The sequence below is a fragment of the Nicotiana attenuata genome, chromosome 3 (genome assembly GCF_001879085.1).
Source record: "Nicotiana attenuata strain UT chromosome 3, NIATTr2, whole genome shotgun sequence".
NCBI lineage: Eukaryota > Viridiplantae > Streptophyta > Magnoliopsida > Solanales > Solanaceae > Nicotiana > Nicotiana attenuata.
Genome location: NC_031991.1, coordinates 41,702,200 through 41,714,535, shown reverse-complemented (window position 1 = coordinate 41,714,535; position 12,336 = coordinate 41,702,200).

Below are 12,336 nucleotides of genomic sequence, written 5' to 3'. Positions count from 1 at the left end.
CCTGTGTAGTTAAATCCTATACAGCGGAAAATAGATATTCACAGTTAAAGGTAGGAGGGGGGAAAACATGTTGTGGGGTATTTCAGGTAATAGCAGAAATCAATAGAGAAATGTAAGGAACGACATAAATCAATTACTAGCAAAAGTAAGGAAATAAGAAACAAGTACACATGTAATACCGTTGCAGGCGTGCAACCCGATCCCATTTCATATAATACCGTTGCAGGCGTGCAACTCACTCCCATTTCATATAGTACCGTTGCAGGCGTGCAACCCGCTCCCATTTCATATAGTACCATTAGGCGTGCAACCCGCTCCTATTTCATATATTACCGTTGCAGGCGTGCAACCCGCTTCCATTTCGTATATTACCGTTGCAGGCGTGCAACCCGCTCCCATTTCATATATTACTATTGCAGGCGTGCAACCTGCTCCCATTTCATATATTACCGTTGCAGGCGTGCAACCCGCTCCCATTTCATATAATACTGTTGCAGGCGTGCAACCTGCTCCCGTTTCATTTATCAACACCAATCATAAAAGAATCCTGGCAAGGGAACAATAATATAACAACAACATCCCGGCAAGGGAACAATAATATAACAACAACATCCCGGCAAGGGAACAATAATATAACAACAACATCCTGACAAGGGAACAATAATATGAAAATAACATCTCGGCAAGGGATCAATAATACCACAACAACATCCCGGCAAGGGAACAATAATGATAATCCTCATATGAAGCACAATAAACCACACCGGAGTCATAACAATTACAATACAAGACTCACGAGCATGCTTGACACCGACGTATAGATACTCGTCACCATGCCTATACGTCGTACTCCACAATTAGCACATAGCAGATAAGACACAACTCCTAATCTCTCAAGCTAAGGTTAGACCAAACACTTACCTCAAACTTTCACGGCCAACTCAAGCCTCAAACACCGCTTATTCCTTTAGAATTGGCCTCCAAATTACTTGTATCTAGTCCAAATTAATTCAACAACATCAATATATACTAAGGAATTCATACCCAACGCTTAATTATAGGTTTTCTATCATTTTCCCTAAAAAGTCAAAAATCGGCCCCAGGCCCGCTTGGTCAAAATACGAGGTTCGGACCAAAACCCGATCACCCATTTACCCACGAGCCCGAATATGCAATTACTTTCGGAATCCGACTCCAAAAAGAGGTCTAAATTCCACTTATTCAAAAAAAACCCTAACTCTACCCAAATCCCCAATTTTACCATAAAGAATCATGATTTAGGCCTAGAAATCTAATGGGTGTTAATGAAAATTGAAGAAAACAACTCTAAGAACACATACCTATGGTTTTGTGGTGAAATCCGTCTTCAAAAATCACCCAAGTTCGAGTTTAAGTGAAAAAGTTATGAAGTTTTGTAGAAATCCGGTTTTGCTACTGTTTTAAAATAACTGGGCAAGGAACCTATGCGTTCGCACACGATTGGATGCGTTCGCATAGAACAAATGGTGACCCCCAGAATTAACACTTTGCTATCGCGGACCTAACCATGCGTTCGCATAGAACAAATGGTGACCCCCAGAATTAACTCTATGCTATCGCGGACCTACCCATGCGATCGCATAGAACAAATGATGACCCCCAGAATTAACTCTATGCTATCGCGGACCTACCTATGCAATCGTATAGAACAAATGATGACCCCCAGAATTAACTCTATGCTCTCGCGGACCTACCTATGCAATCGCATAGAACAAAAACCTGGACACCAGCAAACAGCAAAAACACCAGATTTTCTAAGTTCGAATCACCCCGGCGCCTATCCGAAACTCACCCAAGCCCTCGGGGCTCTAAACCAGACATGCACGCAAGTCTAAAAATATCATACAGACTTGCTCGTGCGATCAAATCGCCAAAGTATCATCTTAAACAACGAATTTAGCATAGAAATCTAAGAAAAATCTCAAAACTTTCAAAGTATCAAATTTCACAACTACGGGTCCGAATCACATTCCATTTCTTACAAAATTTCACAGACGCATCTTAAATGTCATATTGAACCTGTAACGGGCTCCGGAATCAAAATACGAGCCCCATACCATAAATTTCAAATATAATCAAATTTCCAAAATCTCTTATATTTTCAGTAAAACAATTTCTTTCAAAAATTCATTTCTCGGGCTTGGGATCTCAGAAGTCGATTCCGGGCATATGCCCAAGTCCCATATTTTCCTACGGACCCTCCGGGACCGTCAATCACAGTCCGGGTCCGTTTACCCAAAATGTTGACCGAAGTCAACTTAAATTCAATTTTAAAGGCCAAATTAATATTTTCATCACATTTCCACATAAAAGCGTTCCAGATATTTGCCTGGACTGCGCACGCAAATCGAGGTGAGGAAAAAGGAGGCTTCTAAGGCCTCGGAACACAGAATTTACTCGTAAATCAAGTGATGACCTTTTGGGTCATCACATCCTCCACCTGTAAAACAACCGTTCGTCCTCGAACGGACATAAGAAGGAAGTACCTGAGTCGGAGAAAAGATGGGGATAACGGCTCCGCATATCGGACTCGGACTCCCAGGTCGATGCCTCAGTAGGCTGACCTCTCCACTGAACACGAACAGAAAGGAAACTCTTCGATCTCAACTGACGAACCTGCCGATCTAGAATAGCTACCGGCTCCTCTTCATATGACAAGTCCTTGTCCAACTGGACAGTGCTAAAGTCTAACACGTGGGATGGATCGCCGTGATACTTCCGAAGCATGGACACATGAAACATTGGATGCACGGCTGATAAACTCGGCGGTAATGCAAGTCTGTAAGCCATCTCTCCCACTCGATCAAGAATCTCAAATGGGCCATTGAACCTAGGGCTATGCTTACCCTTCTTTTCAAATCTCATCACGCCCTTCATAGGCGACACTCGAAGCATTACTCGCTCCGACCATGAATGCCACATCACGAACCTTACGGTCGGCATAACTCTTTTGCCTGGACTGGGCTGTACGAAGCCTATCCTGAATGATCCTGACCTTGTCCAAGGCATCCTGTACTAGATCTGTTCCCAACAACCGAGCCCCTCCCGACTCAAACCATCTAACCGGCGACCGACACCGCCTACCATACAAAGTCTCATAAGGAGCCATATGGATACTCGACTAGTAGTTGTTGTTGTAGGCAAACTCCGCTAAAGGCAAAAACTGATCCCACGAGCCTCCTAAGTCAATGACACAAGCTCGAAGCATATCCTCCAAAATCTGAATAGTACGCTCGGACTGCCCGTCCGTCTGAGGATGAAATATTGTGCTCAACTCAACCCGTGTGCCCAACTCACGCTGAACGACCGTCCATAAATGCGAGGCAAACTGCGCAGCCCAATCAAAAATGATAGACACGGGCACACCATGAAGACGAACATTCTCCCGGATATAGATCTCAGCTAATCTCTCGAAAGAATAGGAGACTGCCACAGGAATGAAATGCGGTGACTTGATCAGCCTATCAACAATAACCCACACCGCATCGAACTTCCTCTGAGTCCGTGGGAGTCCAACAACAAAGTCCATAGTGATACGCTCCCACTTTCACTCGGGAAGCTCAATACTCTGAAACAAACCGCCAGGTCTCTGTTGCTCGTACTTTACCTGCTGACAATTCAAACACCGAGCCACATATGCAACAATATCCTTCTTCATCCTTCACCAATAATGCTTCCGCAAATCCTGATACATCTTAACGGCGGCCGGATGAATAGAGTACCGGGAACTATGGGCCTCCTCTAAACTCAACTCTCAGAGTCCATCCATATTAGGCACACAAACTCGACCCTGAAGCCTTAAAACTCCATCATCTCCTAATGTAACCTGCTTGGCACCACCGTGCTACACCGTGTCTCTAAGGACACACAAATGAGGATCATCATACTACCTATCTCGGATACGCTCCAACCACCTCCTCTGCCTCAAATTTAACTCCTTTTCCTTGAACAAGTATTGCAGACTCTTGTGATCCGTGAACACCTCACATGACATGCCATATAGATAATGCCTCCAAATCTTCAACGCGTGAACAATGACTGTTAACTCCAAATCATGAACTGGATAATTCTTCTCATGAATCTTCAACTGACGTGAAGCATAAGCAATGACCTTGCCATCCTGCATCAACACCGCACCAAGTCCAATACGATATGCATCATAATAAACTGTATATGGCCTTGAACCTATGGGCAAAACCAACACTAGCACCGTAGTCAAAGCTGTCTTGAGCTTCTGAAAGCTCGCCTCACACTCGTTCGACCACCTGAACTGGGCACTCTTCTCGGCCAACTTGGTCATCGGGGCTGCAATAGATGAAAACCCCTCCATAAACCGACGATAATAGCCTGCCAAACCCAAGAAACTCCGGATCTCTGTAGCTGATGCGGGTCTAGACCAGTCCTTGACTGCCTCTATCTTCTTCGGATCTATCTGAATACCCTCTGCTAAAACAACACGACCCATGAAAGCAACTGAACCCAACCAAAACTCGCACTTCGAAAACTTAGCATACCATTGACTATCTCTTAAAGTCTGAAGAACAACTCTCAGATGTTGCTCATGCTCCTCCCGGCTGTGGGAGTAAATCAAAATGTCATCAATGAAGACTATCACGAATGAATCCAAGTAAGGCCCGAACACTCGGTTCATCAAATCCATAAAAGCTGCTGGGGCATTTGTGAACCCGAATGACATTACCAAGAACTCATAATGCCCGTACCGAGTGCGGAAAGCTGTCTTAGGGACATCGGATGCCCTAATCCTCAACTGATGGTAGTCAGATCTCAAGTCAATCTTAGAAAACACTTGGGCACCCTGAAGCTGGTCAAACAAATCATCAATCCTCAGCAATGGATACTTATTCTTGATTGTAACCTTGTTCAACTGCCGGTAATATATACACATTCGCATAGACCCGTCCTTCTTCTTAACAAACAACACCGACGCACCCCAAGGCGAGACACCAGGTCTAATGAAGCCTTTCTCAAGCAAGTCTTGCAACTGCTCCTTCAATTCTTTCAACTCAGGCGAGGCCATATGTTACGGCATGATAAAAATGGGTTGAGTGCCCGGAGCCAAATCAATGCAGAAGTCAATATCTCTGTCGAGTGGCATACCCGGCAGGTCTGAAGGAAATACCTCGGGAAACTTACGAACAACAGGCACATAATCCATAGAAGGAACCTCAGCACTAGAATCACGAACGTATGCCAAATAGGCCCAACACCCCTTCTCGACCATATGCCGAGCCTTCATGTATGAGATAACACTATGGGTAGAATGACCAAGAGTCCTTCTCCCCTCTAAACGAGGTAAACCCGGCAAGGCTGAGGTCACAGTCTTGGCATGACAGTCCAAGATCGTGTGGTAAGGTGATAACCAGTCCATCCCCAATATGACATCAAAATTAACCATGTCCAGAAGTAATAAGTCTACTCGGGTCTCAAGACCCCCAATCACAACTATACAAGAACGATGAACACGATCTATCACAATAGAATCACCCACCGGTGTAGACACATATACAGGAGCACTCAAAGAATCACCAGGCATGATCAAATACGGTGCAAAATAAGATGATACATAGGAGTATGTAGACCCTAGATCAAATAGCACTGAAGCACCCATACTACAAACCAGAACAGTACCTGTGATAACTGCATCGAAAGCCTCAGCCTCAGGCCTGGCTGGAAGAGCATAACATCGGGACTGGGCCTCACCACTCTGAACTACATCTCTGGGACGGCCTGCTGCTGGCTGGTCTCCACCTCTAGCAGCCTGAGCTCCACCTCTAATACCTCTACCTCCACCTCTAGCACCTCTACCTCCAGCTCTAACTGGCTGAGCGGGTGGTGCAACACCCGGTGCCGGAACTATGGCACGGGAACCTTGGTGCTGAGAACTGCTCGGTGCTCGAGGGCAAAATCTAGCAATATGCCTCGTGTTGCCACAAGTAAAACAAGCCCTCGGCTGCTGGGACTGACGACCCTGAAAACTCTAAAGCGGAGGTGCACTGATAGGAGCTGGTGATGCACTGTAGGACTGTTGATCGGAATACTGCATGTAAGAACCACGGCCACCCGGGGCACTATGAGAAGCCTGAAGTGTTGACTGAAAAGGCCTAGGAGGATGGCCTCTACCAAAAGAATCCCTGCCTCCAGAGGAGGCACCACTGAATCTGCCTGAATGACGAGGCCTCTTGTCAGACCCCTGACCACCTCCCTGTGATAGAACCATCTCAACACTCCTAGCCACATTGGCTGCATCCTGAAAGGAAATCTCACTCCCCGTCTCCTTAGCCATCTGAAGTCGAATAGGCTGAATGAGTCCCGCAATGAATCTCCTCACTCCCTCTCTCTCAGTGGGAAGTATAAGAAGAGCATGACGGGCCAAGTCAATAAATCTGGTCTTGTACTGAGTAACAGTCATAGAACCCTGCTGGAGACGCTCAAACTGCCTCCGGTAGATCTCTCTCCGAGTGATAGGAAGAAACTCCTTCAGAAATAACTGAGAAAACTAATCCCAAGTCAAAGCTGGTGACCCAACTGGTCTAGCCAAACTATAATCTCTCCACCAAGTCTTGGCGGATCCAGATAAGCGAAAAGTAGCAAAGTTGACCCCCCATTGGTCTCCACTATCCTCATGTTCCTGAGACCCTCATGACAGCTGTCTAAATAATCCTGGGGATCCTCAAAAGATGCACCGCTGAAAGTGGTAGTGAAGAGCTTGGTGAAACCTATCCAACCTCCATAAGGCATTTGAAGATGTAGTTGATCCATCACCGGTCTAAGCTGCCGCTCGGCTGAAGAAGCGGTACGTGACCTCGCCATTTGCGGAAGAACAGAGTAGAAATTTAGTTAGCATTGAGAAACCAGGCCGCACGACAGGAAAGAATAGATGTGAAGTTTTTCCTAACTCTGTAGCCTCTGGGGGATAAATACAGACGTCTCCGTAATGATCCCTCAGACTCTACTAAGCTTGTCCGTGAATTGTGATACCTATGTAACTTAGAGCTCTGATACCAACTTGTCACGACCCGAATTTTCCACCCTCGGGAGTCGTGATGGCGCCTACTCGTCGAAGCTAGGCAAGCCGAATACTATTAAATCATTACCCTTTTTATTAAGCATGTTCAACAATTCCAAAGTAATAAGTGATCAAACAGCGGAATAAATTAAAGATCCAGAAATGCAGAAGACGAAATCTTAATAGTTCAACCAAACACTGCTACATAATCTAAAGTACAATACTACTCAGAATTTGGTGTCACAAGTCACGGACTATCTAAGAATACTGCAAACAAGGTCTGAATAGAATTACACAAATCTATCTCTGAATAAGTAAAAACATAAAGAGAAATGATAGGAGGAGACGCCAAGGCCCGCAGACGTCTGCAGGACTACCTCGGGTCGCCTGAATGGATTGAGGGCAGCACCCTCACTGCGGTCCAAACGCTTCGGTATTAGTATATACACACATTGCAGAGTGTAGTATCAGCACAACCGACCCCATGTGCTGGTAAGTGCCTAGCCTAACCTCGGCGAAGTAGTAACGAGGCTAGGACCAAACTACCAAATAAACCTGTGCAGTTAAATCATATACAACGAAAAATAAAAGCAGATATTCACAATTAAAGGTAGGAGGGCGGAAAACATGTCGTGGGGTATATCAGGTAATCGCAGAAATCAATAGAGAAATGTAAGGAACGCCATGAATCAATTACTAGAAAAAGGTAAGGAAATAAGAAACAAGTACACATGTAATACCGTTGCAGGCGTGCAACCCGATCCCATTTCATATGATACCGTTGCAGGCGTGCAACCCGCTCCTATTTACTATAGTACCGTTGTAGGCGTGCAACACGCCCCCATTTCATATAGTACCGTTGCTGGCGTGCAACCCGCTCCCATTTCATATATTACCGTTGTAGGCGTGCAACCCGCTCTCATTTCATATATTAGCGTTGCAGGCGCGCAACCCGCTCCCATTTTATATATTAACGTTGCAGGCGTGAAACCCGCTCCCATTTCATATATTACCATTGCTGGTATGCAACCCGCTCCTATTTCATATATTACCGTTGCAGGCGTGCAACCCGCTCCGATTTCATATATTACCGTTACAGGCGTGCAACGCGCTCCCACTTCATATATTACCGTTGCAGGCGTGCAACCCGCTCCCATTTCATATAGAACCGTTGCAGGTGTGCAACCTGCTCCCGTTTTATTTATCAACACCAATCATAAAACAATCACGGCAAGGGAACAATAATATAACAACAACATCCCGGCAAGGGAACAATAATATAACAACAACATCCCGGCAAGGGAACAATAATATAACAACAACATCCTGACAAGGGAACAATAATATGAAAATAACATCTCGGCAAGGGATCAATAATACCACAACAACATCCCGGCAAGGGAACAATATAACCACAACAACATCCCGGCAAGGGAACAATAATGATAATCCTCATATGAAGCACAATAAACCACAACGGAGTCATAACAATTGCAATGCTAGACTCACGGGTATGCTTGACACCACGTATAGATACTCGTCACCATGCCTATACGTTGTACTCCACAATTAGCACATAGCAGATAAGACACAACTCCTAGTCCCTCAAGCTAAGGTTAGACCAAACACTTACCTCAAACTTCCACGGCCAACTCAAGCCTCAAACACCGTTTTTTCCTTTAGAATTCGCCTCCAAATTACTTGTATCTAGTCCAAATTAATTTAACAACATCAATATATACAAAGGAATTCATACCCAACGCTTAATTATAGGTTTTTGTATCTTTTTCCCCAAAAAGTCAAAAATCGACCCCGGGCTCGCTTGTTCAAAACACGAGGTTCGAACCAAAACCCGATCATCCATTCACCCACGAGCCCGAATATGCAATTAGTTTCGGAATTCGACCCCAAAAAGAGGTCTAAATTCCACTTATTCAAAAAAACCCTAACTCTACCCAAATCCCCAATTTCTACCATAAAGAATCATGATTTAGGCCTAGAAATCTAATGGGTGTTAATGGAAACTGCAGCAAACAAGTCTAAGAACAGATACCTATGGTTTTATGGTGAAATCCCTCTTCAAAAATCGCCCAAGTTCGAGTTTAAGTGAAAAAGTTATGAAGTTTTGAAGAAATCCCGTTTTGCTACTGTTTAAAATAACTAGGCAGGGAACCTATGCGTTCGCTCACGATCGGATGGGTTCGCATAGAACAAATGGTGACCCCATAATTAACTCTATGCTATCGCGGACCTACCCATGCGATCGCATAGAACAAATGATGACCCCTAGAATTAACTCTATGCTATCGTGGACCTACCTATGCAATCGCATAGAACGAATGATGACCCCCATAATTAACTCTATGCTATCGCGGACCTACCTATGCAATCGCATAGAACAAAAACCTGGACACCAGCAAACAGCAAAAACACCAGATTTTCTAAGTTCGAATCTCCCCGACGCCTATCTAAAACTCACCCAAGCACTCGGGGCTCTATACCAAACATGCACGCACGTCTAAAAAAATCATTTGAACTTGCTCGTGTGATCAAATCGCCAAAATAACAACTTAAACAACGAATTTAGCATAGAAATCTAAGAAAAATCTCAAAACTTTCAAAGTATCAAATTTCACAACTACGGATCCGAATCACATCAAACGATTTCCGTTTCTTACCAAATTTCACAGACGCATCTTAAATGTCATATTAAACCTGTACCGGGCTCCGGAACCAAAATACGGGCTTGATATCATAAATTTCAAATATAATCAAATTTCCAAAAACTCTTGTATTTTCAGTAAAACAATTTCTTTCAAAAATTTATTTCTCGGGTTTGGGACCTCGGAATTCGATTCTGGGCATACGCCCAAGTCCCATACTTTCCCACGGACCCTCCGGGACCGTCAAATTACAAGTCTGGGTCCGTTTATCCAAAATGTTGATCGAAGTCAACTTAAATTCAATTTTAAAGGCCAAATTAACATTTTCATCACATTTCCACATAAAAGCGTTCCGGATATACGCCTGGACCGCGCACGCAAATCGACGTGAGGAAAAAGGTGGCTTCTAAGGCCTCGAAACATAGAATTTACTCGTAAATCAAGTGATGACCTTTTGGGTCATCACATTCCTTAAGTAACTTAATCCCCTCCTAGTACCCAAGGTTGCGGATTATTTCCTCCCAGGATAGAATGAATTACACACTGGTGTAGCAGTACTTGAAACTCCAGTATTTAAGCAAACACAATAATCGGTATCAAATCACACTTACTGTTGCTTTCTTTGTAGTTAAAACAATACAGAAGAAAGGAGGAGTATCCAGAAATTCGAATGGAAAATCTGAGAGAATGAGTTGATATGTATAGCCAATATGTTGAGTTCAAATTGAAGAGGTGCAACTCTTCAGAAGGGCTATCATGACCGTTTACGCAAAACGACCATAACGTAAATGGCTATTTATGCAACAATAAAACGGTAATTCAAAACCTTATTTTTCCGTTACAAAAACGAAAAACGGAGGGCAATGGAACTTAATGTTTCCGTTACAAAAACGGAAAACGACGTTGAGGAAACAGATAATTTGGATTTCATATTAATTTTTCGTTTACAAAAACCGAATATTTAATAATATTACGTTAATACTTACTATTAACAAATAAATTTGGTCCAAAAAATTAAACAATCAATCGATCATTTGACCAAATCCAAATCCAAATCCGAATTCGAAGCCAAGCCAAAGCCGAAGCCGAGCCGAGCGAGCGACGACGATGACGGCGCGAGACTTGCCTTCTTCTTCTTGACTCTTTAAGAGCTAGAAGAAGAGCAATTGTATATATACTCATCAAAAATCTTTTCCCCTTCCAATATGGGACAATGTCCTTTTGTCTAGGAAGGAAACTCAAATATTTCATTTTCTCTCCATTTCCCATTCACCTTGTTTTAAGCTTATTTTAGCTTAAAAAACTCAACAATCCCCCACATGAATGGGCAATGGCTATTTCATGGAAATATGTATGAAAAAATGTGTGATTCGCAAGCAAGGATTAATCACATCTGGATAAGTAGGTTTCCGTTTGAACTTTCCGTAGTGGACTTATGTCGGATATACTCAGTCAATTCGTAGATTTGATATCTTTGAACCGTCAAACTTTGGTGTAATACCTAGACAACTATAAGTCATACAATCAACCCTTAACCGTCTTTGGTTCTCATTGTTGTGTTCGTTTTAGTCAGAAACACTTCCTGGTTTCATAAGTGCATAGAGAACTGGCCTTACAAATTCTCCTTGAAGCGTCTATCACTTCACACTTACATAGGTGATTCCTATACGTGTCATCCTGTAGATACACTATTTTATATACCCCGTATCAAATTTAGAAATCATTAAAAAGCCTTAATGCTTTATCCTTGGTGCTGAACATTGTCTCATTACGAGAATGGACCAAAATTTTAGTTGACAATGTTGAACCGTCATTAGTGACTTTGTTTGATATCCTTGAACCTAGATCTTGGGATCTCCAGTCTTCTAGGTAGAGTTACCACCACAATGACTTGTTCTCGGCCATAGTCCCATTCCCCTTGATGATTTCTTAACTACCTCTCTAGTTAGGCCTTTTGTAAGTGGATTCGACCCATTATCGCTTGACTTTACGTAGTCAATCGTGATATTTCCTCTAGAGAGTAAGTTTCTAACGGTTTTATGTCTTCATCATATGTGACGATATTTACCGTTATACATAACACCCCCAGGCCTTCCAATTAACGCTTGACTATCGCAATGTATGCATATTGGTGCCAATGGTTTTGGCCAAAATAATATGTCTTCCAAGAAATTTCGGAGCCATTCAGCTTCTTCGCCGGCTTTATCTAAGGCTATGAACTCAGCCTCCATTGTAGAGCAGGCAATACAAGGTTTTTGGACGACTTTCAAGATACCGCTCCTCCACCAATAGTGAATACATATCCACTTGTGGACTTAGAATCAGTTGAACCGGTGATCCAATTTGCATCACAGTATCCCTCAATCACCGCAGGATAATTACTGTAGTGCAAAGCAAAGTCCTGGGTGTGTTCTAAATACCCCAAAACTCGTTTCATTGCCATCCAATAAGATTGACTTGGATTGCTCGTGTATCGACTCAATTTGCTTATAGAACAAGCTATATCTGGTCGTGTACAATTTATGATATACATTAAGCATCCCAACACACGAGCATAATCCAATTGTGATATGCCTTGGCCTTTGTTCTTTGCTAATGCAAGATTCA